The 21,666-nt window shown below is 47.8% G+C and overlaps 34 non-coding genes across 34 annotated transcripts; all 34 read right to left on the bottom strand.

Moving 5' to 3' along the window:
* Nucleotides 1-50: 50 nt before the first annotated feature.
* LOC142722823 (U1 spliceosomal RNA) lies at nt 51-214 on the bottom strand. The gene has a single exon (XR_012875109.1). It is a non-coding gene; the product is annotated as a U1 spliceosomal RNA (small nuclear RNA).
* A 467-nt stretch (nt 215-681) lies between these two features.
* LOC142722799 (U1 spliceosomal RNA) lies at nt 682-845 on the bottom strand. Its single transcript, XR_012875085.1, has one exon. It is a non-coding gene; the product is annotated as a U1 spliceosomal RNA (small nuclear RNA).
* Nucleotides 846-1,320: 475 nt separating this feature from the next.
* On the bottom strand, nt 1,321-1,484 carry LOC142722648 (U1 spliceosomal RNA). Its single transcript, XR_012874936.1, has one exon. It is a non-coding gene; the product is annotated as a U1 spliceosomal RNA (small nuclear RNA).
* Nucleotides 1,485-1,951: 467 nt separating this feature from the next.
* Nucleotides 1,952-2,115, bottom strand: LOC142722891 (U1 spliceosomal RNA). Its single transcript, XR_012875176.1, has one exon. It is a non-coding gene; the product is annotated as a U1 spliceosomal RNA (small nuclear RNA).
* Nucleotides 2,116-2,590: 475 nt separating this feature from the next.
* LOC142722501 (U1 spliceosomal RNA) lies at nt 2,591-2,754 on the bottom strand. The gene has a single exon (XR_012874791.1). It is a non-coding gene; the product is annotated as a U1 spliceosomal RNA (small nuclear RNA).
* Nucleotides 2,755-3,229: 475 nt separating this feature from the next.
* LOC142722647 (U1 spliceosomal RNA) lies at nt 3,230-3,393 on the bottom strand. Its single transcript, XR_012874935.1, has one exon. It is a non-coding gene; the product is annotated as a U1 spliceosomal RNA (small nuclear RNA).
* A 467-nt stretch (nt 3,394-3,860) lies between these two features.
* Nucleotides 3,861-4,024, bottom strand: LOC142722797 (U1 spliceosomal RNA). Its single transcript, XR_012875084.1, has one exon. It is a non-coding gene; the product is annotated as a U1 spliceosomal RNA (small nuclear RNA).
* Nucleotides 4,025-4,499: 475 nt separating this feature from the next.
* Nucleotides 4,500-4,663, bottom strand: LOC142722646 (U1 spliceosomal RNA). Its single transcript, XR_012874934.1, has one exon. It is a non-coding gene; the product is annotated as a U1 spliceosomal RNA (small nuclear RNA).
* Nucleotides 4,664-5,138: 475 nt separating this feature from the next.
* Nucleotides 5,139-5,302, bottom strand: LOC142722645 (U1 spliceosomal RNA). The gene has a single exon (XR_012874933.1). It is a non-coding gene; the product is annotated as a U1 spliceosomal RNA (small nuclear RNA).
* A 475-nt stretch (nt 5,303-5,777) lies between these two features.
* LOC142722489 (U1 spliceosomal RNA) lies at nt 5,778-5,941 on the bottom strand. Its single transcript, XR_012874780.1, has one exon. It is a non-coding gene; the product is annotated as a U1 spliceosomal RNA (small nuclear RNA).
* A 475-nt stretch (nt 5,942-6,416) lies between these two features.
* LOC142722644 (U1 spliceosomal RNA) lies at nt 6,417-6,580 on the bottom strand. The gene has a single exon (XR_012874932.1). It is a non-coding gene; the product is annotated as a U1 spliceosomal RNA (small nuclear RNA).
* A 467-nt stretch (nt 6,581-7,047) lies between these two features.
* LOC142722795 (U1 spliceosomal RNA) lies at nt 7,048-7,211 on the bottom strand. The gene has a single exon (XR_012875082.1). It is a non-coding gene; the product is annotated as a U1 spliceosomal RNA (small nuclear RNA).
* A 475-nt stretch (nt 7,212-7,686) lies between these two features.
* Nucleotides 7,687-7,850, bottom strand: LOC142722642 (U1 spliceosomal RNA). Its single transcript, XR_012874931.1, has one exon. It is a non-coding gene; the product is annotated as a U1 spliceosomal RNA (small nuclear RNA).
* Nucleotides 7,851-8,325: 475 nt separating this feature from the next.
* On the bottom strand, nt 8,326-8,489 carry LOC142722641 (U1 spliceosomal RNA). Its single transcript, XR_012874930.1, has one exon. It is a non-coding gene; the product is annotated as a U1 spliceosomal RNA (small nuclear RNA).
* A 475-nt stretch (nt 8,490-8,964) lies between these two features.
* Nucleotides 8,965-9,128, bottom strand: LOC142722640 (U1 spliceosomal RNA). The gene has a single exon (XR_012874929.1). It is a non-coding gene; the product is annotated as a U1 spliceosomal RNA (small nuclear RNA).
* Nucleotides 9,129-9,721: 593 nt separating this feature from the next.
* On the bottom strand, nt 9,722-9,885 carry LOC142722639 (U1 spliceosomal RNA). Its single transcript, XR_012874928.1, has one exon. It is a non-coding gene; the product is annotated as a U1 spliceosomal RNA (small nuclear RNA).
* A 593-nt stretch (nt 9,886-10,478) lies between these two features.
* LOC142722476 (U1 spliceosomal RNA) lies at nt 10,479-10,642 on the bottom strand. The gene has a single exon (XR_012874769.1). It is a non-coding gene; the product is annotated as a U1 spliceosomal RNA (small nuclear RNA).
* A 475-nt stretch (nt 10,643-11,117) lies between these two features.
* On the bottom strand, nt 11,118-11,281 carry LOC142722638 (U1 spliceosomal RNA). Its single transcript, XR_012874927.1, has one exon. It is a non-coding gene; the product is annotated as a U1 spliceosomal RNA (small nuclear RNA).
* A 467-nt stretch (nt 11,282-11,748) lies between these two features.
* On the bottom strand, nt 11,749-11,912 carry LOC142722822 (U1 spliceosomal RNA). Its single transcript, XR_012875108.1, has one exon. It is a non-coding gene; the product is annotated as a U1 spliceosomal RNA (small nuclear RNA).
* A 467-nt stretch (nt 11,913-12,379) lies between these two features.
* Nucleotides 12,380-12,543, bottom strand: LOC142722794 (U1 spliceosomal RNA). The gene has a single exon (XR_012875081.1). It is a non-coding gene; the product is annotated as a U1 spliceosomal RNA (small nuclear RNA).
* Nucleotides 12,544-13,018: 475 nt separating this feature from the next.
* On the bottom strand, nt 13,019-13,182 carry LOC142722636 (U1 spliceosomal RNA). Its single transcript, XR_012874924.1, has one exon. It is a non-coding gene; the product is annotated as a U1 spliceosomal RNA (small nuclear RNA).
* Nucleotides 13,183-13,649: 467 nt separating this feature from the next.
* LOC142722899 (U1 spliceosomal RNA) lies at nt 13,650-13,813 on the bottom strand. The gene has a single exon (XR_012875184.1). It is a non-coding gene; the product is annotated as a U1 spliceosomal RNA (small nuclear RNA).
* Nucleotides 13,814-14,288: 475 nt separating this feature from the next.
* LOC142722635 (U1 spliceosomal RNA) lies at nt 14,289-14,452 on the bottom strand. The gene has a single exon (XR_012874923.1). It is a non-coding gene; the product is annotated as a U1 spliceosomal RNA (small nuclear RNA).
* Nucleotides 14,453-14,919: 467 nt separating this feature from the next.
* Nucleotides 14,920-15,083, bottom strand: LOC142722819 (U1 spliceosomal RNA). The gene has a single exon (XR_012875106.1). It is a non-coding gene; the product is annotated as a U1 spliceosomal RNA (small nuclear RNA).
* Nucleotides 15,084-15,550: 467 nt separating this feature from the next.
* Nucleotides 15,551-15,714, bottom strand: LOC142722793 (U1 spliceosomal RNA). Its single transcript, XR_012875080.1, has one exon. It is a non-coding gene; the product is annotated as a U1 spliceosomal RNA (small nuclear RNA).
* A 475-nt stretch (nt 15,715-16,189) lies between these two features.
* On the bottom strand, nt 16,190-16,353 carry LOC142722634 (U1 spliceosomal RNA). Its single transcript, XR_012874922.1, has one exon. It is a non-coding gene; the product is annotated as a U1 spliceosomal RNA (small nuclear RNA).
* Nucleotides 16,354-16,828: 475 nt separating this feature from the next.
* LOC142722633 (U1 spliceosomal RNA) lies at nt 16,829-16,992 on the bottom strand. Its single transcript, XR_012874921.1, has one exon. It is a non-coding gene; the product is annotated as a U1 spliceosomal RNA (small nuclear RNA).
* A 467-nt stretch (nt 16,993-17,459) lies between these two features.
* On the bottom strand, nt 17,460-17,623 carry LOC142722818 (U1 spliceosomal RNA). The gene has a single exon (XR_012875105.1). It is a non-coding gene; the product is annotated as a U1 spliceosomal RNA (small nuclear RNA).
* A 475-nt stretch (nt 17,624-18,098) lies between these two features.
* On the bottom strand, nt 18,099-18,262 carry LOC142722631 (U1 spliceosomal RNA). Its single transcript, XR_012874920.1, has one exon. It is a non-coding gene; the product is annotated as a U1 spliceosomal RNA (small nuclear RNA).
* Nucleotides 18,263-18,729: 467 nt separating this feature from the next.
* Nucleotides 18,730-18,893, bottom strand: LOC142722817 (U1 spliceosomal RNA). The gene has a single exon (XR_012875104.1). It is a non-coding gene; the product is annotated as a U1 spliceosomal RNA (small nuclear RNA).
* Nucleotides 18,894-19,360: 467 nt separating this feature from the next.
* LOC142722792 (U1 spliceosomal RNA) lies at nt 19,361-19,524 on the bottom strand. Its single transcript, XR_012875078.1, has one exon. It is a non-coding gene; the product is annotated as a U1 spliceosomal RNA (small nuclear RNA).
* Nucleotides 19,525-19,999: 475 nt separating this feature from the next.
* Nucleotides 20,000-20,163, bottom strand: LOC142722629 (U1 spliceosomal RNA). Its single transcript, XR_012874918.1, has one exon. It is a non-coding gene; the product is annotated as a U1 spliceosomal RNA (small nuclear RNA).
* Nucleotides 20,164-20,630: 467 nt separating this feature from the next.
* On the bottom strand, nt 20,631-20,794 carry LOC142722890 (U1 spliceosomal RNA). The gene has a single exon (XR_012875175.1). It is a non-coding gene; the product is annotated as a U1 spliceosomal RNA (small nuclear RNA).
* A 475-nt stretch (nt 20,795-21,269) lies between these two features.
* Nucleotides 21,270-21,433, bottom strand: LOC142722464 (U1 spliceosomal RNA). The gene has a single exon (XR_012874758.1). It is a non-coding gene; the product is annotated as a U1 spliceosomal RNA (small nuclear RNA).
* Between the last annotated feature and the right edge of the window lie 233 nt (nt 21,434-21,666).

Raw genomic sequence — 21,666 nt, 5'->3', positions numbered from 1 at the left:
TAGTAATAGTCAGCATTGAATAATAAGCACTGTTTTTCACCAGAGTAAATCAGGGGAAAGCGCAAACGCAGTCCCCCACTACCACAAATTATGCAGTCGAGTTTCCCGCATTTGGGGAAATCGCAGGGGTCAGCACACCCGAAGTGCAATGGCTGAGCCTCACCCTGGGAGAACCACCTTAATGATCATGGTATCTCCCCTGCCAGGTAAGTATGAGTTGCATAGCGCCTGCCAGACAGGCTCCCCTCACAAGAGGCCCTACTAAGTCGCTGAGGATTTTTCCTGGTTTTTGGTCCGAAGCAGGCCAAAGATCACCTGTCTGCATCCACCTTTTTGGATTGAAAGCAGCTTTGTTAACAATCAGTGGTCAAATCACAAGCATACAGTATACCGTCAACCAGCCCAATCAATCAATATCTTTGACACAGGCTCAAAGTAGCACAACATAGTACAGCAAAGGCACAGGTCCTACACTTTACGTTACACTCTGCACTAACATTGAGATAAAGCATCACATAGGAAAGCCACAAAACCAAAGGCAGCTGATAAGGGAGAGAGGAGTATCCAATCCTCTTGGCCACCCAGAGGTCAATTGATGGCTGGCTCGCTCGATCTAGCAAGTATCTCTGACTAGTAATAGTCAGCATTGAATAATAAGCACTGTTTTTCACCAGAGTAAATCAGGGGAAAGCGCAAACGCAGTCCCCCACTACCACAAATTATGCAGTCGAGTTTCCCGCATTTGGGGAAATCGCAGGGGTCAGCACACCCGAAGTGCAATGGATGAGCCTCACCCTGGGAGAACCACCTTAATGATCATGGTATCTCCCCTGCCAGGTAAGTATGAGTTGCATAGCGCCTGCCAGACAGGCTCCCCTCACAAGAGGCCCTACTAAGTCGCTGAGGATTTTTCCTGGTTTTTGGTCCGAAGCAGGCCAAAGATCACCTGTCTGCATCCACCTTTTTGGATTGAAAGCAGCTTTGTTAACAATCAGTGGTCAAATCACAAGCATACAGTATACCGTCAACCAGCCCAATCAATCAATATCTTTGACACAGGCTCAAAGTAGCACAACATAGTACAGCAAAGGCACAGGTCCTACACTTTACGTTACACTCTGCACTAACATTGAGATAAAGCATCACATAGGAAAGCCACAAAACCAAAGGCAGCTGATAAGGGAGAGAGGAGTATCCAATCCTCTTGGCCACCCAGAGGTCAATTGATGGCTGGCTCGCTCGATCGATCGATCTAGCAAGTATCTCTGACTAGTAATAGTCAGCATTGAATAATAAGCACTGTTTTTCACCAGAGTAAATCAGGGGAAAGCGCGAACGCAGTCCCCCACTACCACAAATTATGCAGTCGAGTTTCCCGCATTTGGGGAAATCGCAGGGGTCAGCACACCCGAAGTGCAATGGATGAGCCTCACCCTGGGAGAACCACCTTAGTGATCATGGTATCTCCCCTGCCAGGTAAGTATGAGTTGCATAGCGCCTGCCAGACAGGCTCCCCTCACAAGAGGCCCTACTAAGTCGCTGAGGATTTTTCCTGGTTTTTGGTCCGAAGCAGGCCAAAGATCACCTGTCTGCATCCACCTTTTTGGATTGAAAGCAGCTTTGTTAACAATCAGTGGTCAAATCACAAGCATACAGTATACCGTCAACCAGCCCAATCAATCAATATCTTTGACACAGGCTCAAAGTAGCACAACATAGTACAGCAAAGGCACAGGTCCTACACTTTACGTTACACTCTGCACTAACATTGAGATAAAGCATCACATAGGAAAGCCACAAAACCAAAGGCAGCTGATAAGGGAGAGAGGAGTATCCAATCCTCTTGGCCACCCAGAGGTCAATTGATGGCTGGCTCGCTCGATCTAGCAAGTATCTCTGACTAGTAATAGTCAGCATTGAATAATAAGCACTGTTTTTCACCAGAGTAAATCAGGGGAAAGCGCAAACGCAGTCCCCCACTACCACTAATTATGCAGTCGAGTTTCCCGCATTTGGGGAAATCGCAGGGGTCAGCACACCCGAAGTGCAATGGATGAGCCTCACCCTGGGAGAACCACCTTAATGATCATGGTATCTCCCCTGCCAGGTAAGTATGAGTTGCATAGCGCCTGCCAGACAGGCTCCCCTCACAAGAGGCCCTACTAAGTCGCTGAGGATTTTTCCTGGTTTTTGGTCCGAAGCAGGCCAAAGATCACCTGTCTGCATCCACCTTTTTGGATTGAAAGCAGCTTTGTTAACAATCAGTGGTCAAATCACAAGCATACAGTATACCGTCAACCAGCCCAATCAATCAATATCTTTGACACAGGCTCAAAGTAGCACAACATAGTACAGCAAAGGCACAGGTCCTACACTTTACGTTACACTCTGCACTAACATTGAGATAAAGCATCACATAGGAAAGCCACAAAACCAAAGGCAGCTGATAAGGGAGAGAGGAGTATCCAATCCTCTTGGCCACCCAGAGGTCAATTGATGGCTGGCTCGCTCGATCGATCGATCTAGCAAGTATCTCTGACTAGTAATAGTCAGCATTGAATAATAAGCACTGTTTTTCACCAGAGTAAATCAGGGGAAAGCGCGAACGCAGTCCCCCACTACCACAAATTATGCAGTCGAGTTTCCCGCATTTGGGGAAATCGCAGGGGTCAGCACACCCGAAGTGCAATGGATGAGCCTCACCCTGGGAGAACCACCTTAATGATCATGGTATCTCCCCTGCCAGGTAAGTATGAGTTGCATAGCGCCTGCCAGACAGGCTCCCCTCACAAGAGGCCCTACTAAGTCGCTGAGGATTTTTCCTGGTTTTTGGTCCGAAGCAGGCCAAAGATCACCTGTCTGCATCCACCTTTTTGGATTGAAAGCAGCTTTGTTAACAATCAGTGGTCAAATCACAAGCATACAGTATACCGTCAACCAGCCCAATCAATCAATATCTTTGACACAGGCTCAAAGTAGCACAACATAGTACAGCAAAGGCACAGGTCCTACACTTTACGTTACACTCTGCACTAACATTGAGATAAAGCATCACATAGGAAAGCCACAAAACCAAAGGCAGCTGATAAGGGAGAGAGGAGTATCCAATCCTCTTGGCCACCCAGAGGTCAATTGATGGCTGGCTCGCTCGATCGATCGATCTAGCAAGTATCTCTGACTAGTAATAGTCAGCATTGAATAATAAGCACTGTTTTTCACCAGAGTAAATCAGGGGAAAGCGCGAACGCAGTCCCCCACTACCACAAATTATGCAGTCGAGTTTCCCGCATTTGGGGAAATCGCAGGGGTCAGCACACCCGAAGTGCAATGGATGAGCCTCACCCTGGGAGAACCACCTTAGTGATCATGGTATCTCCCCTGCCAGGTAAGTATGAGTTGCATAGCGCCTGCCAGACAGGCTCCCCTCACAAGAGGCCCTACTAAGTCGCTGAGGATTTTTCCTGGTTTTTGGTCCGAAGCAGGCCAAAGATCACCTGTCTGCATCCACCTTTTTGGATTGAAAGCAGCTTTGTTAACAATCAGTGGTCAAATCACAAGCATACAGTATACCGTCAACCAGCCCAATCAATCAATATCTTTGACACAGGCTCAAAGTAGCACAACATAGTACAGCAAAGGCACAGGTCCTACACTTTACGTTACACTCTGCACTAACATTGAGATAAAGCATCACATAGGAAAGCCACAAAACCAAAGGCAGCTGATAAGGGAGAGAGGAGTATCCAATCCTCTTGGCCACCCAGAGGTCAATTGATGGCTGGCTCGCTCGATCTAGCAAGTATCTCTGACTAGTAATAGTCAGCATTGAATAATAAGCACTGTTTTTCACCAGAGTAAATCAGGGGAAAGCGCAAACGCAGTCCCCCACTACCACAAATTATGCAGTCGAGTTTCCCGCATTTGGGGAAATCGCAGGGGTCAGCACACCCGAAGTGCAATGGATGAGCCTCACCCTGGGAGAACCACCTTAATGATCATGGTATCTCCCCTGCCAGGTAAGTATGAGTTGCATAGCGCCTGCCAGACAGGCTCCCCTCACAAGAGGCCCTACTAAGTCGCTGAGGATTTTTCCTGGTTTTTGGTCCGAAGCAGGCCAAAGATCACCTGTCTGCATCCACCTTTTTGGATTGAAAGCAGCTTTGTTAACAATCAGTGGTCAAATCACAAGCATACAGTATACCGTCAACCAGCCCAATCAATCAATATCTTTGACACAGGCTCAAAGTAGCACAACATAGTACAGCAAAGGCACAGGTCCTACACTTTACGTTACACTCTGCACTAACATTGAGATAAAGCATCACATAGGAAAGCCACAAAACCAAAGGCAGCTGATAAGGGAGAGAGGAGTATCCAATCCTCTTGGCCACCCAGAGGTCAATTGATGGCTGGCTCGCTCGATCGATCGATCTAGCAAGTATCTCTGACTAGTAATAGTCAGCATTGAATAATAAGCACTGTTTTTCACCAGAGTAAATCAGGGGAAAGCGCGAACGCAGTCCCCCACTACCACAAATTATGCAGTCGAGTTTCCCGCATTTGGGGAAATCGCAGGGGTCAGCACACCCGAAGTGCAATGGATGAGCCTCACCCTGGGAGAACCACCTTAGTGATCATGGTATCTCCCCTGCCAGGTAAGTATGAGTTGCATAGCGCCTGCCAGACAGGCTCCCCTCACAAGAGGCCCTACTAAGTCGCTGAGGATTTTTCCTGGTTTTTGGTCCGAAGCAGGCCAAAGATCACCTGTCTGCATCCACCTTTTTGGATTGAAAGCAGCTTTGTTAACAATCAGTGGTCAAATCACAAGCATACAGTATACCGTCAACCAGCCCAATCAATCAATATCTTTGACACAGGCTCAAAGTAGCACAACATAGTACAGCAAAGGCACAGGTCCTACACTTTACGTTACACTCTGCACTAACATTGAGATAAAGCATCACATAGGAAAGCCACAAAACCAAAGGCAGCTGATAAGGGAGAGAGGAGTATCCAATCCTCTTGGCCACCCAGAGGTCAATTGATGGCTGGCTCGCTCGATCGATCGATCTAGCAAGTATCTCTGACTAGTAATAGTCAGCATTGAATAATAAGCACTGTTTTTCACCAGAGTAAATCAGGGGAAAGCGCGAACGCAGTCCCCCACTACCACAAATTATGCAGTCGAGTTTCCCGCATTTGGGGAAATCGCAGGGGTCAGCACACCCGAAGTGCAATGGATGAGCCTCACCCTGGGAGAACCACCTTAGTGATCATGGTATCTCCCCTGCCAGGTAAGTATGAGTTGCATAGCGCCTGCCAGACAGGCTCCCCTCACAAGAGGCCCTACTAAGTCGCTGAGGATTTTTCCTGGTTTTTGGTCCGAAGCAGGCCAAAGATCACCTGTCTGCATCCACCTTTTTGGATTGAAAGCAGCTTTGTTAACAATCAGTGGTCAAATCACAAGCATACAGTATACCGTCAACCAGCCCAATCAATCAATATCTTTGACACAGGCTCAAAGTAGCACAACATAGTACAGCAAAGGCACAGGTCCTACACTTTACGTTACACTCTGCACTAACATTGAGATAAAGCATCACATAGGAAAGCCACAAAACCAAAGGCAGCTGATAAGGGAGAGAGGAGTATCCAATCCTCTTGGCCACCCAGAGGTCAATTGATGGCTGGCTCGCTCGATCGATCGATCTAGCAAGTATCTCTGACTAGTAATAGTCAGCATTGAATAATAAGCACTGTTTTTCACCAGAGTAAATCAGGGGAAAGCGCGAACGCAGTCCCCCACTACCACAAATTATGCAGTCGAGTTTCCCGCATTTGGGGAAATCGCAGGGGTCAGCACACCCGAAGTGCAATGGATGAGCCTCACCCTGGGAGAACCACCTTAATGATCATGGTATCTCCCCTGCCAGGTAAGTATGAGTTGCATAGCGCCTGCCAGACAGGCTCCCCTCACAAGAGGCCCTACTAAGTCGCTGAGGATTTTTCCTGGTTTTTGGTCCGAAGCAGGCCAAAGATCACCTGTCTGCATCCACCTTTTTGGATTGAAAGCAGCTTTGTTAACAATCAGTGGTCAAATCACAAGCATACAGTATACCGTCAACCAGCCCAATCAATCAATATCTTTGACACAGGCTCAAAGTAGCACAACATAGTACAGCAAAGGCACAGGTCCTACACTTTACGTTACACTCTGCACTAACATTGAGATAAAGCATCACATAGGAAAGCCACAAAACCAAAGGCAGCTGATAAGGGAGAGAGGAGTATCCAATCCTCTTGGCCACCCAGAGGTCAATTGATGGCTGGCTCGCTCGATCGATCGATCTAGCAAGTATCTCTGACTAGTAATAGTCAGCATTGAATAATAAGCACTGTTTTTCACCAGAGTAAATCAGGGGAAAGCGCGAACGCAGTCCCCCACTACCACAAATTATGCAGTCGAGTTTCCCGCATTTGGGGAAATCGCAGGGGTCAGCACACCCGAAGTGCAATGGATGAGCCTCACCCTGGGAGAACCACCTTAGTGATCATGGTATCTCCCCTGCCAGGTAAGTATGAGTTGCATAGCGCCTGCCAGACAGGCTCCCCTCACAAGAGGCCCTACTAAGTCGCTGAGGATTTTTCCTGGTTTTTGGTCCGAAGCAGGCCAAAGATCACCTGTCTGCATCCACCTTTTTGGATTGAAAGCAGCTTTGTTAACAATCAGTGGTCAAATCACAAGCATACAGTATACCGTCAACCAGCCCAATCAATCAATATCTTTGACACAGGCTCAAAGTAGCACAACATAGTACAGCAAAGGCACAGGTCCTACACTTTACGTTACACTCTGCACTAACATTGAGATAAAGCATCACATAGGAAAGCCACAAAACCAAAGGCAGCTGATAAGGGAGAGAGGAGTATCCAATCCTCTTGGCCACCCAGAGGTCAATTGATGGCTGGCTCGCTCGATCTAGCAAGTATCTCTGACTAGTAATAGTCAGCATTGAATAATAAGCACTGTTTTTCACCAGAGTAAATCAGGGGAAAGCGCAAACGCAGTCCCCCACTACCACAAATTATGCAGTCGAGTTTCCCGCATTTGGGGAAATCGCAGGGGTCAGCACACCCGAAGTGCAATGGATGAGCCTCACCCTGGGAGAACCACCTTAATGATCATGGTATCTCCCCTGCCAGGTAAGTATGAGTTGCATAGCGCCTGCCAGACAGGCTCCCCTCACAAGAGGCCCTACTAAGTCGCTGAGGATTTTTCCTGGTTTTTGGTCCGAAGCAGGCCAAAGATCACCTGTCTGCATCCACCTTTTTGGATTGAAAGCAGCTTTGTTAACAATCAGTGGTCAAATCACAAGCATACAGTATACCGTCAACCAGCCCAATCAATCAATATCTTTGACACAGGCTCAAAGTAGCACAACATAGTACAGCAAAGGCACAGGTCCTACACTTTACGTTACACTCTGCACTAACATTGAGATAAAGCATCACATAGGAAAGCCACAAAACCAAAGGCAGCTGATAAGGGAGAGAGGAGTATCCAATCCTCTTGGCCACCCAGAGGTCAATTGATGGCTGGCTCGCTCGATCGATCGATCTAGCAAGTATCTCTGACTAGTAATAGTCAGCATTGAATAATAAGCACTGTTTTTCACCAGAGTAAATCAGGGGAAAGCGCGAACGCAGTCCCCCACTACCACAAATTATGCAGTCGAGTTTCCCGCATTTGGGGAAATCGCAGGGGTCAGCACACCCGAAGTGCAATGGATGAGCCTCACCCTGGGAGAACCACCTTAGTGATCATGGTATCTCCCCTGCCAGGTAAGTATGAGTTGCATAGCGCCTGCCAGACAGGCTCCCCTCACAAGAGGCCCTACTAAGTCGCTGAGGATTTTTCCTGGTTTTTGGTCCGAAGCAGGCCAAAGATCACCTGTCTGCATCCACCTTTTTGGATTGAAAGCAGCTTTGTTAACAATCAGTGGTCAAATCACAAGCATACAGTATACCGTCAACCAGCCCAATCAATCAATATCTTTGACACAGGCTCAAAGTAGCACAACATAGTACAGCAAAGGCACAGGTCCTACACTTTACGTTACACTCTGCACTAACATTGAGATAAAGCATCACATAGGAAAGCCACAAAACCAAAGGCAGCTGATAAGGGAGAGAGGAGTATCCAATCCTCTTGGCCACCCAGAGGTCAATTGATGGCTGGCTCGCTCGATCGATCGATCTAGCAAGTATCTCTGACTAGTAATAGTCAGCATTGAATAATAAGCACTGTTTTTCACCAGAGTAAATCAGGGGAAAGCGCGAACGCAGTCCCCCACTACCACAAATTATGCAGTCGAGTTTCCCGCATTTGGGGAAATCGCAGGGGTCAGCACACCCGAAGTGCAATGGATGAGCCTCACCCTGGGAGAACCACCTTAGTGATCATGGTATCTCCCCTGCCAGGTAAGTATGAGTTGCATAGCGCCTGCCAGACAGGCTCCCCTCACAAGAGGCCCTACTAAGTCGCTGAGGATTTTTCCTGGTTTTTGGTCCGAAGCAGGCCAAAGATCACCTGTCTGCATCCACCTTTTTGGATTGAAAGCAGCTTTGTTAACAATCAGTGGTCAAATCACAAGCATACAGTATACCGTCAACCAGCCCAATCAATCAATATCTTTGACACAGGCTCAAAGTAGCACAACATAGTACAGCAAAGGCACAGGTCCTACACTTTACGTTACACTCTGCACTAACATTGAGATAAAGCATCACATAGGAAAGCCACAAAACCAAAGGCAGCTGATAAGGGAGAGAGGAGTATCCAATCCTCTTGGCCACCCAGAGGTCAATTGATGGCTGGCTCGCTCGATCGATCGATCTAGCAAGTATCTCTGACTAGTAATAGTCAGCATTGATTAATAAGCACTGTTTTTCACCAGAGTAAATCAGGGGAAAGCGCGAACGCAGTCCCCCACTACCACAAATTATGCAGTCGAGTTTCCCGCATTTGGGGAAATCGCAGGGGTCAGCACACCCGAAGTGCAATGGATGAGCCTCACCCTGGGAGAACCACCTTAGTGATCATGGTATCTCCCCTGCCAGGTAAGTATGAGTTGCATAGCGCCTGCCAGACAGGCTCCCCTCACAAGAGGCCCTACTAAGTCGCTGAGGATTTTTCCTGGTTTTTGGTCCGAAGCAGGCCAAAGATCACCTGTCTGGATCCAACTGCGCCAAAAAACGGATGCACCTCATTGTACGGAGCCAGGGGTGTGCAGGCACCCCAAATTCCATAAGACACAGGCTCAAGTCTAAGCACTTCCAAGATGCACAGCAACCAGGGTATTAGCATATGGGGCGGCGGCTTCTGGTCAGAGCATTGCCGTGCCGATGAAGCAGTCCCCACATTTGCATGCCGTCACCTGTGAGACAGAGAGGAAGGATAGGTTAGGTTAGGGAAAGGCTCGCCATGCCCTGACTTCTCGAAGCCCAGCAGAAAAAGAAACTTCACTGATCACACTGTTGTTCATCCACGAGGGGGAGACAAAGGCTGCGTATACAGCTAAATATAAAGAGATAATGTACCACATTTTGGATTGAAAAACAGCTTTGTTGACAATCGGTGGTTAAATCACAAGCATACAAGTACCTCTGACTAGTAACAGTCAGCATTGAATAATAAGCACTGTTTTTCACCAGAGTAAATCAGGGGAAAGCGCGAACGCAGTCCCCCACTACCACAAATTATGCAGTCGAGTTTCCCGCATTTGGGGAAATCGCAGGGGTCAGCACACCCGAAGTGCAATGGATGAGCCTCACCCTGGGAGAACCACCTTAGTGATCATGGTATCTCCCCTGCCAGGTAAGTATGAGTTGCATAGCGCCTGCCAGACAGGCTCCCCTCACAAGAGGCCCTACTAAGTCGCTGAGGATTTTTCCTGGTTTTTGGTCCGAAGCAGGCCAAAGATCACCTGTCTGGATCCAACTGCGCCAAAAAACGGATGCACCTCATTGTACGGAGCCAGGGGTGTGCAGGCACCCCAAATTCCATAAGACACAGGCTCAAGTCTAAGCACTTCCAAGATGCACAGCAACCAGGGTATTAGCATATGGGGCGGCGGCTTCTGGTCAGAGCATTGCCGTGCCGATGAAGCAGTCCCCACATTTGCATGCCGTCACCTGTGAGACAGAGAGGAAGGATAGGTTAGGTTAGGGAAAGGCTCGCCATGCCCTGACTTCTCGAAGCCCAGCAGAAAAAGAAACTTCACTGATCACACTGTTGTTCATCCACGAGGGGGAGACAAAGGCTGCGTATACAGCTAAATATAAAGAGATAATGTACCACATTTTGGATTGAAAAACAGCTTTGTTGACAATCGGTGGTTAAATCACAAGCATACAAGTACCTCTGACTAGTAACAGTCAGCATTGAATAATAAGCACTGTTTTTCACCAGAGTAAATCAGGGGAAAGCGCGAACGCAGTCCCCCACTACCACAAATTATGCAGTCGAGTTTCCCGCATTTGGGGAAATCGCAGGGGTCAGCACACCCGAAGTGCAATGGATGAGCCTCACCCTGGGAGAACCACCTTAATGATCATGGTATCTCCCCTGCCAGGTAAGTATGAGTTGCATAGCGCCTGCCAGACAGGCTCCCCTCACAAGAGGCCCTACTAAGTCGCTGAGGATTTTTCCTGGTTTTTGGTCCGAAGCAGGCCAAAGATCACCTGTCTGCATCCACCTTTTTGGATTGAAAGCAGCTTTGTTAACAATCAGTGGTCAAATCACAAGCATACAGTATACCGTCAACCAGCCCAATCAATCAATATCTTTGACACAGGCTCAAAGTAGCACAACATAGTACAGCAAAGGCACAGGTCCTACACTTTACGTTACACTCTGCACTAACATTGAGATAAAGCATCACATAGGAAAGCCACAAAACCAAAGGCAGCTGATAAGGGAGAGAGGAGTATCCAATCCTCTTGGCCACCCAGAGGTCAATTGATGGCTGGCTCGCTCGATCGATCGATCTAGCAAGTATCTCTGACTAGTAATAGTCAGCATTGAATAATAAGCACTGTTTTTCACCAGAGTAAATCAGGGGAAAGCGCGAACGCAGTCCCCCACTACCACAAATTATGCAGTCGAGTTTCCCGCATTTGGGGAAATCGCAGGGGTCAGCACACCCGAAGTGCAATGGATGAGCCTCACCCTGGGAGAACCACCTTAGTGATCATGGTATCTCCCCTGCCAGGTAAGTATGAGTTGCATAGCGCCTGCCAGACAGGCTCCCCTCACAAGAGGCCCTACTAAGTCGCTGAGGATTTTTCCTGGTTTTTGGTCCGAAGCAGGCCAAAGATCACCTGTCTGCATCCACCTTTTTGGATTGAAAGCAGCTTTGTTAACAATCAGTGGTCAAATCACAAGCATACAGTATACCGTCAACCAGCCCAATCAATCAATATCTTTGACACAGGCTCAAAGTAGCACAACATAGTACAGCAAAGGCACAGGTCCTACACTTTACGTTACACTCTGCACTAACATTGAGATAAAGCATCACATAGGAAAGCCACAAAACCAAAGGCAGCTGATAAGGGAGAGAGGAGTATCCAATCCTCTTGGCCACCCAGAGGTCAATTGATGGCTGGCTCGCTCGATCTAGCAAGTATCTCTGACTAGTAATAGTCAGCATTGAATAATAAGCACTGTTTTTCACCAGAGTAAATCAGGGGAAAGCGCAAACGCAGTCCCCCACTACCACAAATTATGCAGTCGAGTTTCCCGCATTTGGGGAAATCGCAGGGGTCAGCACACCCGAAGTGCAATGGCTGAGCCTCACCCTGGGAGAACCACCTTAATGATCATGGTATCTCCCCTGCCAGGTAAGTATGAGTTGCATAGCGCCTGCCAGACAGGCTCCCCTCACAAGAGGCCCTACTAAGTCGCTGAGGATTTTTCCTGGTTTTTGGTCCGAAGCAGGCCAAAGATCACCTGTCTGCATCCACCTTTTTGGATTGAAAGCAGCTTTGTTAACAATCAGTGGTCAAATCACAAGCATACAGTATACCGTCAACCAGCCCAATCAATCAATATCTTTGACACAGGCTCAAAGTAGCACAACATAGTACAGCAAAGGCACAGGTCCTACACTTTACGTTACACTCTGCACTAACATTGAGATAAAGCATCACATAGGAAAGCCACAAAACCAAAGGCAGCTGATAAGGGAGAGAGGAGTATCCAATCCTCTTGGCCACCCAGAGGTCAATTGATGGCTGGCTCGCTCGATCTAGCAAGTATCTCTGACTAGTAATAGTCAGCATTGAATAATAAGCACTGTTTTTCACCAGAGTAAATCAGGGGAAAGCGCAAACGCAGTCCCCCACTACCACAAATTATGCAGTCGAGTTTCCCGCATTTGGGGAAATCGCAGGGGTCAGCACACCCGAAGTGCAATGGATGAGCCTCACCCTGGGAGAACCACCTTAATGATCATGGTATCTCCCCTGCCAGGTAAGTATGAGTTGCATAGCGCCTGCCAGACAGGCTCCCCTCACAAGAGGCCCTACTAAGTCGCTGAGGATTTTTCCTGGTTTTTGGTCCGAAGCAGGCCAAAGATCACCTGTCTGCATCCACCTTTTTGGATTGAAAGCAGCTTTGTTAACAATCAGTGGTCAAATCACAAGCATACAGTATACCGTCAACCAGCCCAATCAATCAATATCTTTGACACAGGCTCAAAGTAGCACAACATAGTACAGCAAAGGCACAGGTCCTACACTTTACGTTACACTCTGCACTAACATTGAGATAAAGCATCACATAGGAAAGCCACAAAACCAAAGGCAGCTGATAAGGGAGAGAGGAGTATCCAATCCTCTTGGCCACCCAGAGGTCAATTGATGGCTGGCTCGCTCGATCGATCGATCTAGCAAGTATCTCTGACTAGTAATAGTCAGCATTGAATAATAAGCACTGTTTTTCACCAGAGTAAATCAGGGGAAAGCGCGAACGCAGTCCCCCACTACCACAAATTATGCAGTCGAGTTTCCCGCATTTGGGGAAATCGCAGGGGTCAGCACACCCGAAGTGCAATGGATGAGCCTCACCCTGGGAGAACCACCTTAGTGATCATGGTATCTCCCCTGCCAGGTAAGTATGAGTTGCATAGCGCCTGCCAGACAGGCTCCCCTCACAAGAGGCCCTACTAAGTCGCTGAGGATTTTTCCTGGTTTTTGGTCCGAAGCAGGCCAAAGATCACCTGTCTGCATCCACCTTTTTGGATTGAAAGCAGCTTTGTTAACAATCAGTGGTCAAATCACAAGCATACAGTATACCGTCAACCAGCCCAATCAATCAATATCTTTGACACAGGCTCAAAGTAGCACAACATAGTACAGCAAAGGCACAGGTCCTACACTTTACGTTACACTCTGCACTAACATTGAGATAAAGCATCACATAGGAAAGCCACAAAACCAAAGGCAGCTGATAAGGGAGAGAGGAGTATCCAATCCTCTTGGCCACCCAGAGGTCAATTGATGGCTGGCTCGCTCGATCTAGCAAGTATCTCTGACTAGTAATAGTCAGCATTGAATAATAAGCACTGTTTTTCACCAGAGTAAATCAGGGGAAAGCGCAAACGCAGTCCCCCACTACCACAAATTATGCAGTCGAGTTTCCCGCATTTGGGGAAATTGCAGGGGTCAGCACACCCGAAGTGCAATGGCTGAGCCTCACCCTGGGAGAACCACCTTAATGATCATGGTATCTCCCCTGCCAGGTAAGTATGAGTTGCATAGCGCCTGCCAGACAGGCTCCCCTCACAAGAGGCCCTACTAAGTCGCTGAGGATTTTTCCTGGTTTTTGGTCCGAAGCAGGCCAAAGATCACCTGTCTGCATCCACCTTTTTGGATTGAAAGCAGCTTTGTTAACAATCAGTGGTCAAATCACAAGCATACAGTATACCGTCAACCAGCCCAATCAATCAATATCTTTGACACAGGCTCAAAGTAGCACAACATAGTACAGCAAAGGCACAGGTCCTACACTTTACGTTACACTCTGCACTAACATTGAGATAAAGCATCACATAGGAAAGCCACAAAACCAAAGGCAGCTGATAAGGGAGAGAGGAGTATCCAATCCTCTTGGCCACCCAGAGGTCAATTGATGGCTGGCTCGCTCGATCGATCGATCTAGCAAGTATCTCTGACTAGTAATAGTCAGCATTGAATAATAAGCACTGTTTTTCACCAGAGTAAATCAGGGGAAAGCGCGAACGCAGTCCCCCACTACCACAAATTATGCAGTCGAGTTTCCCGCATTTGGGGAAATCGCAGGGGTCAGCACACCCGAAGTGCAATGGATGAGCCTCACCCTGGGAGAACCACCTTAGTGATCATGGTATCTCCCCTGCCAGGTAAGTATGAGTTGCATAGCGCCTGCCAGACAGGCTCCCCTCACAAGAGGCCCTACTAAGTCGCTGAGGATTTTTCCTGGTTTTTGGTCCGAAGCAGGCCAAAGATCACCTGTCTGCATCCACCTTTTTGGATTGAAAGCAGCTTTGTTAACAATCAGTGGTCAAATCACAAGCATACAGTATACCGTCAACCAGCCCAATCAATCAATATCTTTGACACAGGCTCAAAGTAGCACAACATAGTACAGCAAAGGCACAGGTCCTACACTTTACGTTACACTCTGCACTAACATTGAGATAAAGCATCACATAGGAAAGCCACAAAACCAAAGGCAGCTGATAAGGGAGAGAGGAGTATCCAATCCTCTTGGCCACCCAGAGGTCAATTGATGGCTGGCTCGCTCGATCTAGCAAGTATCTCTGACTAGTAATAGTCAGCATTGAATAATAAGCACTGTTTTTCACCAGAGTAAATCAGGGGAAAGCGCAAACGCAGTCCCCCACTACCACAAATTATGCAGTCGAGTTTCCCGCATTTGGGGAAATCGCAGGGGTCAGCACACCCGAAGTGCAATGGCTGAGCCTCACCCTGGGAGAACCACCTTAATGATCATGGTATCTCCCCTGCCAGGTAAGTATGAGTTGCATAGCGCCTGCCAGACAGGCTCCCCTCACAAGAGGCCCTACTAAGTCGCTGAGGATTTTTCCTGGTTTTTGGTCCGAAGCAGGCCAAAGATCACCTGTCTGCATCCACCTTTTTGGATTGAAAGCAGCTTTGTTAACAATCAGTGGTCAAATCACAAGCATACAGTATACCGTCAACCAGCCCAATCAATCAATATCTTTGACACAGGCTCAAAGTAGCACAACATAGTACAGCAAAGGCACAGGTCCTACACTTTACGTTACACTCTGCACTAACATTGAGATAAAGCATCACATAGGAAAGCCACAAAACCAAAGGCAGCTGATAAGGGAGAGAGGAGTATCCAATCCTCTTGGCCACCCAGAGGTCAATTGATGGCTGGCTCGCTCGATCTAGCAAGTATCTCTGACTAGTAATAGTCAGCATTGAATAATAAGCACTGTTTTTCACCAGAGTAAATCAGGGGAAAGCGCAAACGCAGTCCCCCACTACCACAAATTATGCAGTCGAGTTTCCCGCATTTGGGGAAATCGCAGGGGTCAGCACACCCGAAGTGCAATGGATGAGCCTCACCCTGGGAGAACCACCTTAATGATCATGGTATCTCCCCTGCCAGGTAAGTATGAGTTGCATAGCGCCTGCCAGACAGGCTCCCCTCACAAGAGGCCCTACTAAGTCGCTGAGGATTTTTCCTGGTTTTTGGTCCGAAGCAGGCCAAAGATCACCTGTCTGCATCCACCTTTTTGGATTGAAAGCAGCTTTGTTAACAATCAGTGGTCAAATCACAAGCATACAGTATACCGTCAACCAGCCCAATCAATCAATATCTTTGACACAGGCTCAAAGTAGCACAACATAGTACAGCAAAGGCACAGGTCCTACACTTTACGTTACACTCTGCACTAACATTGAGATAAAGCATCACATAGGAAAGCCACAAAACCAAAGGCAGCTGATAAGGGAGAGAGGAGTATCCAATCCTCTTGGCCACCCAGAGGTCAATTGATGGCTGGCTCGCTCGATCGATCGATCTAGCAAGTATCTCTGACTAGTAATAGTCAGCATTGAATAATAAGCACTGTTTTTCACCAGAGTAAATCAGGGGAAAGCGCGAACGCAGTCCCCCACTACCACAAATTATGCAGTCGAGTTTCCCGCATTTGGGGAAATCGCAGGGGTCAGCACACCCGAAGTGCAATGGATGAGCCTCACCCTGGGAGAACCACCTTAGTGATCATGGTATCTCCCCTGCCAGGTAAGTATGAGTTGCATAGCGCCTGCCAGACAGGCTCCCCTCACAAGAGGCCCTACTAAGTCGCTGAGGATTTTTCCTGGTTTTTGGTCCGAAGCAGGCCAAAGATCACCTGTCTGCATCCACCTTTTTGGATTGAAAGCAGCTTTGTTAACAATCAGTGGTCAAATCACAAGCATACAGTATACCGTCAACCAGCCCAATCAATCAATATCTTTGACACAGGCTCAAAGTAGCACAACATAGTACAGCAAAGGCACAGGTCCTACACTTTACGTTACACTCTGCACTAACATTGAGATAAAGCATCACATAGGAAAGCCACAAAACCAAAGGCAGCTGATAAGGGAGAGAGGAGTATCCAATCCTCTTGGCCACCCAGAGGTCAATTGATGGCTGGCTCGCTCGATCGATCGATCTAGCAAGTATCTCTGACTAGTAATAGTCAGCATTGAATAATAAGCACTGTTTTTCACCAGAGTAAATCAGGGGAAAGCGCGAACGCAGTCCCCCACTACCACAAATTATGCAGTCGAGTTTCCCGCATTTGGGGAAATCGCAGGGGTCAGCACACCCGAAGTGCAATGGATGAGCCTCACCCTGGGAGAACCACCTTAGTGATCATGGTATCTCCCCTGCCAGGTAAGTATGAGTTGCATAGCGCCTGCCAGACAGGCTCCCCTCACAAGAGGCCCTACTAAGTCGCTGAGGATTTTTCCTGGTTTTTGGTCCGAAGCAGGCCAAAGATCACCTGTCTGCATCCACCTTTTTGGATTGAAAGCAGCTTTGTTAACAATCAGTGGTCAAATCACAAGCATACAGTATACCGTCAACCAGCCCAATCAATCAATATCTTTGACACAGGCTCAAAGTAGCACAACATAGTACAGCAAAGGCACAGGTCCTACACTTTACGTTACACTCTGCACTAACATTGAGATAAAGCATCACATAGGAAAGCCACAAAACCAAAGGCAGCTGATAAGGGAGAGAGGAGTATCCAATCCTCTTGGCCACCCAGAGGTCAATTGATGGCTGGCTCGCTCGATCTAGCAAGTATCTCTGACTAGTAATAGTCAGCATTGAATAATAAGCACTGTTTTTCACCAGAGTAAATCAGGGGAAAGCGCAAACGCAGTCCCCCACTACCACAAATTATGCAGTCGAGTTTCCCGCATTTGGGGAAATCGCAGGGGTCAGCACACCCGAAGTGCAATGGCTGAGCCTCACCCTGGGAGAACCACCTTAATGATCATGGTATCTCCCCTGCCAGGTAAGTATGAGTTGCATAGCGCCTGCCAGACAGGCTCCCCTCACAAGAGGCCCTACTAAGTCGCTGAGGATTTTTCCTGGTTTTTGGTCCGAAGCAGGCCAAAGATCACCTGTCTGCATCCACCTTTTTGGATTGAAAGCAGCTTTGTTAACAATCAGTGGTCAAATCACAAGCATACAGTATACCGTCAACCAGCCCAATCAATCAATATCTTTGACACAGGCTCAAAGTAGCACAACATAGTACAGCAAAGGCACAGGTCCTACACTTTACGTTACACTCTGCACTAACATTGAGATAAAGCATCACATAGGAAAGCCACAAAACCAAAGGCAGCTGATAAGGGAGAGAGGAGTATCCAATCCTCTTGGCCACCCAGAGGTCAATTGATGGCTGGCTCGCTCGATCGATCGATCTAGCAAGTATCTCTGACTAGTAATAGTCAGCATTGAATAATAAGCACTGTTTTTCACCAGAGTAAATCAGGGGAAAGCGCGAACGCAGTCCCCCACTACCACAAATTATGCAGTCGAGTTTCCCGCATTTGGGGAAATCGCAGGGGTCAGCACACCCGAAGTGCAATGGATGAGCCTCACCCTGGGAGAACCACCTTAGTGATCATGGTATCTCCCCTGCCAGGTAAGTATGAGTTGCATAGCGCCTGCCAGACAGGCTCCCCTCACAAGAGGCCCTACTAAGTCGCTGAGGATTTTTCCTGGTTTTTGGTCCGAAGCAGGCCAAAGATCACCTGTCTGCATCCACCTTTTTGGATTGAAAGCAGCTTTGTTAACAATCAGTGGTCAAATCACAAGCATACAGTATACCGTCAACCAGCCCAATCAATCAATATCTTTGACACAGGCTCAAAGTAGCACAACATAGTACAGCAAAGGCACAGGTCCTACACTTTACGTTACACTCTGCACTAACATTGAGATAAAGCATCACATAGGAAAGCCACAAAACCAAAGGCAGCTGATAAGGGAGAGAGGAGTATCCAATCCTCTTGGCCACCCAGAGGTCAATTGATGGCTGGCTCGCTCGATCTAGCAAGTATCTCTGACTAGTAATAGTCAGCATTGAATAATAAGCACTGTTTTTCACCAGAGTAAATCAGGGGAAAGCGCAAACGCAGTCCCCCACTACCACAAATTATGCAGTCGAGTTTCCCGCATTTGGGGAAATCGCAGGGGTCAGCACACCCGAAGTGCAATGGCTGAGCCTCACCCTGGGAGAACCACCTTAATGATCATGGTATCTCCCCTGCCAGGTAAGTATGAGTTGCATAGCGCCTGCCAGACAGGCTCCCCTCACAAGAGGCCCTACTAAGTCGCTGAGGATTTTTCCTGGTTTTTGGTCCGAAGCAGGCCAAAGATCACCTGTCTGCATCCACCTTTTTGGATTGAAAGCAGCTTTGTTAACAATCAGTGGTCAAATCACAAGCATACAGTATACCGTCAACCAGCCCAATCAATCAATATCTTTGACACAGGCTCAAAGTAGCACAACATAGTACAGCAAAGGCACAGGTCCTACACTTTACGTTACACTCTGCACTAACATTGAGATAAAGCATCACATAGGAAAGCCACAAAACCAAAGGCAGCTGATAAGGGAGAGAGGAGTATCCAATCCTCTTGGCCACCCAGAGGTCAATTGATGGCTGGCTCGCTCGATCTAGCAAGTATCTCTGACTAGTAATAGTCAGCATTGAATAATAAGCACTGTTTTTCACCAGAGTAAATCAGGGGAAAGCGCAAACGCAGTCCCCCACTACCACAAATTATGCAGTCGAGTTTCCCGCATTTGGGGAAATCGCAGGGGTCAGCACACCCGAAGTGCAATGGATGAGCCTCACCCTGGGAGAACCACCTTAATGATCATGGTATCTCCCCTGCCAGGTAAGTATGAGTTGCATAGCGCCTGCCAGACAGGCTCCCCTCACAAGAGGCCCTACTAAGTCGCTGAGGATTTTTCCTGGTTTTTGGTCCGAAGCAGGCCAAAGATCACCTGTCTGCATCCACCTTTTTGGATTGAAAGCAGCTTTGTTAACAATCAGTGGTCAAATCACAAGCATACAGTATACCGTCAACCAGCCCAATCAATCAATATCTTTGACACAGGCTCAAAGTAGCACAACATAGTACAGCAAAGGCACAGGTCCTACACTTTACGTTACACTCTGCACTAACATTGAGATAAAGCATCACATAGGAAAGCCACAAAACCAAAGGCAGCTGATAAGGGAGAGAGGAGTATCCAATCCTCTTGGCCACCCAGAGGTCAATTGATGGCTGGCTCGCTCGATCGATCGATCTAGCAAGTATCTCTGACTAGTAATAGTCAGCATTGAATAATAAGCACTGTTTTTCACCAGAGTAAATCAGGGGAAAGCGCGAACGCAGTCCCCCACTACCACAAATTATGCAGTCGAGTTTCCCGCATTTGGGGAAATCGCAGGGGTCAGCACACCCGAAGTGCAATGGATGAGCCTCACCCTGGGAGAACCACCTTAGTGATCATGGTATCTCCCCTGCCAGGTAAGTATGAGTTGCATAGCGCCTGCCAGACAGGCTCCCCTCACAAGAGGCCCTACTAAGTCGCTGAGGATTTTTCCTGGTTTTTGGTCCGAAGCAGGCCAAAGATCACCTGTCTGCATCCACCTTTTTGGATTGAAAGCAGCTTTGTTAACAATCAGTGGTCAAATCACAAGCATACAGTATACCGTCAACCAGCCCAATCAATCAATATCTTTGACACAGGCTCAAAGTAGCACAACATAGTACAGCAAAGGCACAGGTCCTACACTTTACGTTACACTCTGCACTAACATTGAGATAAAGCATCACATAGGAAAGCCACAAAACCAAAGGCAGCTGATAAGGGAGAGAGGAGTATCCAATCCTCTTGGCCACCCAGAGGTCAATTGATGGCTGGCTCGCTCGATCTAGCAAGTATCTCTGACTAGTAATAGTCAGCATTGAATAATAAGCACTGTTTTTCACCAGAGTAAATCAGGGGAAAGCGCAAACGCAGTCCCCCACTACCACTAATTATGCAGTCGAGTTTCCCGCATTTGGGGAAATCGCAGGGGTCAGCACACCCGAAGTGCAATGGATGAGCCTCACCCTGGGAGAACCACCTTAATGATCATGGTATCTCCCCTGCCAGGTAAGTATGAGTTGCATAGCGCCTGCCAGACAGGCTCCCCTCACAAGAGGCCCTACTAAGTCGCTGAGGATTTTTCCTGGTTTTTGGTCCGAAGCAGGCCAAAGATCACCTGTCTGCATCCACCTTTTTGGATTGAAAGCAGCTTTGTTAACAATCAGTGGTCAAATCACAAGCATACAGTATACCGTCAACCAGCCCAATCAATCAATATCTTTGACACAGGCTCAAAGTAGCACAACATAGTACAGCAAAGGCACAGGTCCTACACTTTACGTTACACTCTGCACTAACATTGAGATAAAGCATCACATAGGAAAGCCACAAAACCAAAGGCAGCTGATAAGGGAGAGAGGAGTATCCAATCCTCTTGGCCACCCAGAGGTCAATTGATGGCTGGCTCGCTCGATCGATCGATCTAGCAAGTATCTCTGACTAGTAATAGTCAGCATTGAATAATAAGCACTGTTTTTCACCAGAGTAAATCAGGGGAAAGCGCGAACGCAGTCCCCCACTACCACAAATTATGCAGTCGAGTTTCCCGCATTTGGGGAAATCGCAGGGGTCAGCACACCCGAAGTGCAATGGATGAGCCTCACCCTGGGAGAACCACCTTAATGATCATGGTATCTCCCCTGCCAGGTAAGTATGAGTTGCATAGCGCCTGCCAGACAGGCTCCCCTCACAAGAGGCCCTACTAAGTCGCTGAGGATTTTTCCTGGTTTTTGGTCCGAAGCAGGCCAAAGATCACCTGTCTGCATCCACCTTTTTGGATTGAAAGCAGCTTTGTTAACAATCAGTGGTCAAATCACAAGCATACAGTATACCGTCAACCAGCCCAATCAATCAATATCTTTGACACAGGCTCAAAGTAGCACAACAT

Source organism: Rhinoderma darwinii, unplaced genomic scaffold (genome assembly GCF_050947455.1).
Source record: "Rhinoderma darwinii isolate aRhiDar2 unplaced genomic scaffold, aRhiDar2.hap1 Scaffold_536, whole genome shotgun sequence".
In the NCBI taxonomy this organism is placed as follows: Eukaryota; Metazoa; Chordata; class Amphibia; order Anura; family Rhinodermatidae; genus Rhinoderma; species Rhinoderma darwinii.
This window is presented reverse-complemented; position numbering and strand designations above follow the sequence as displayed.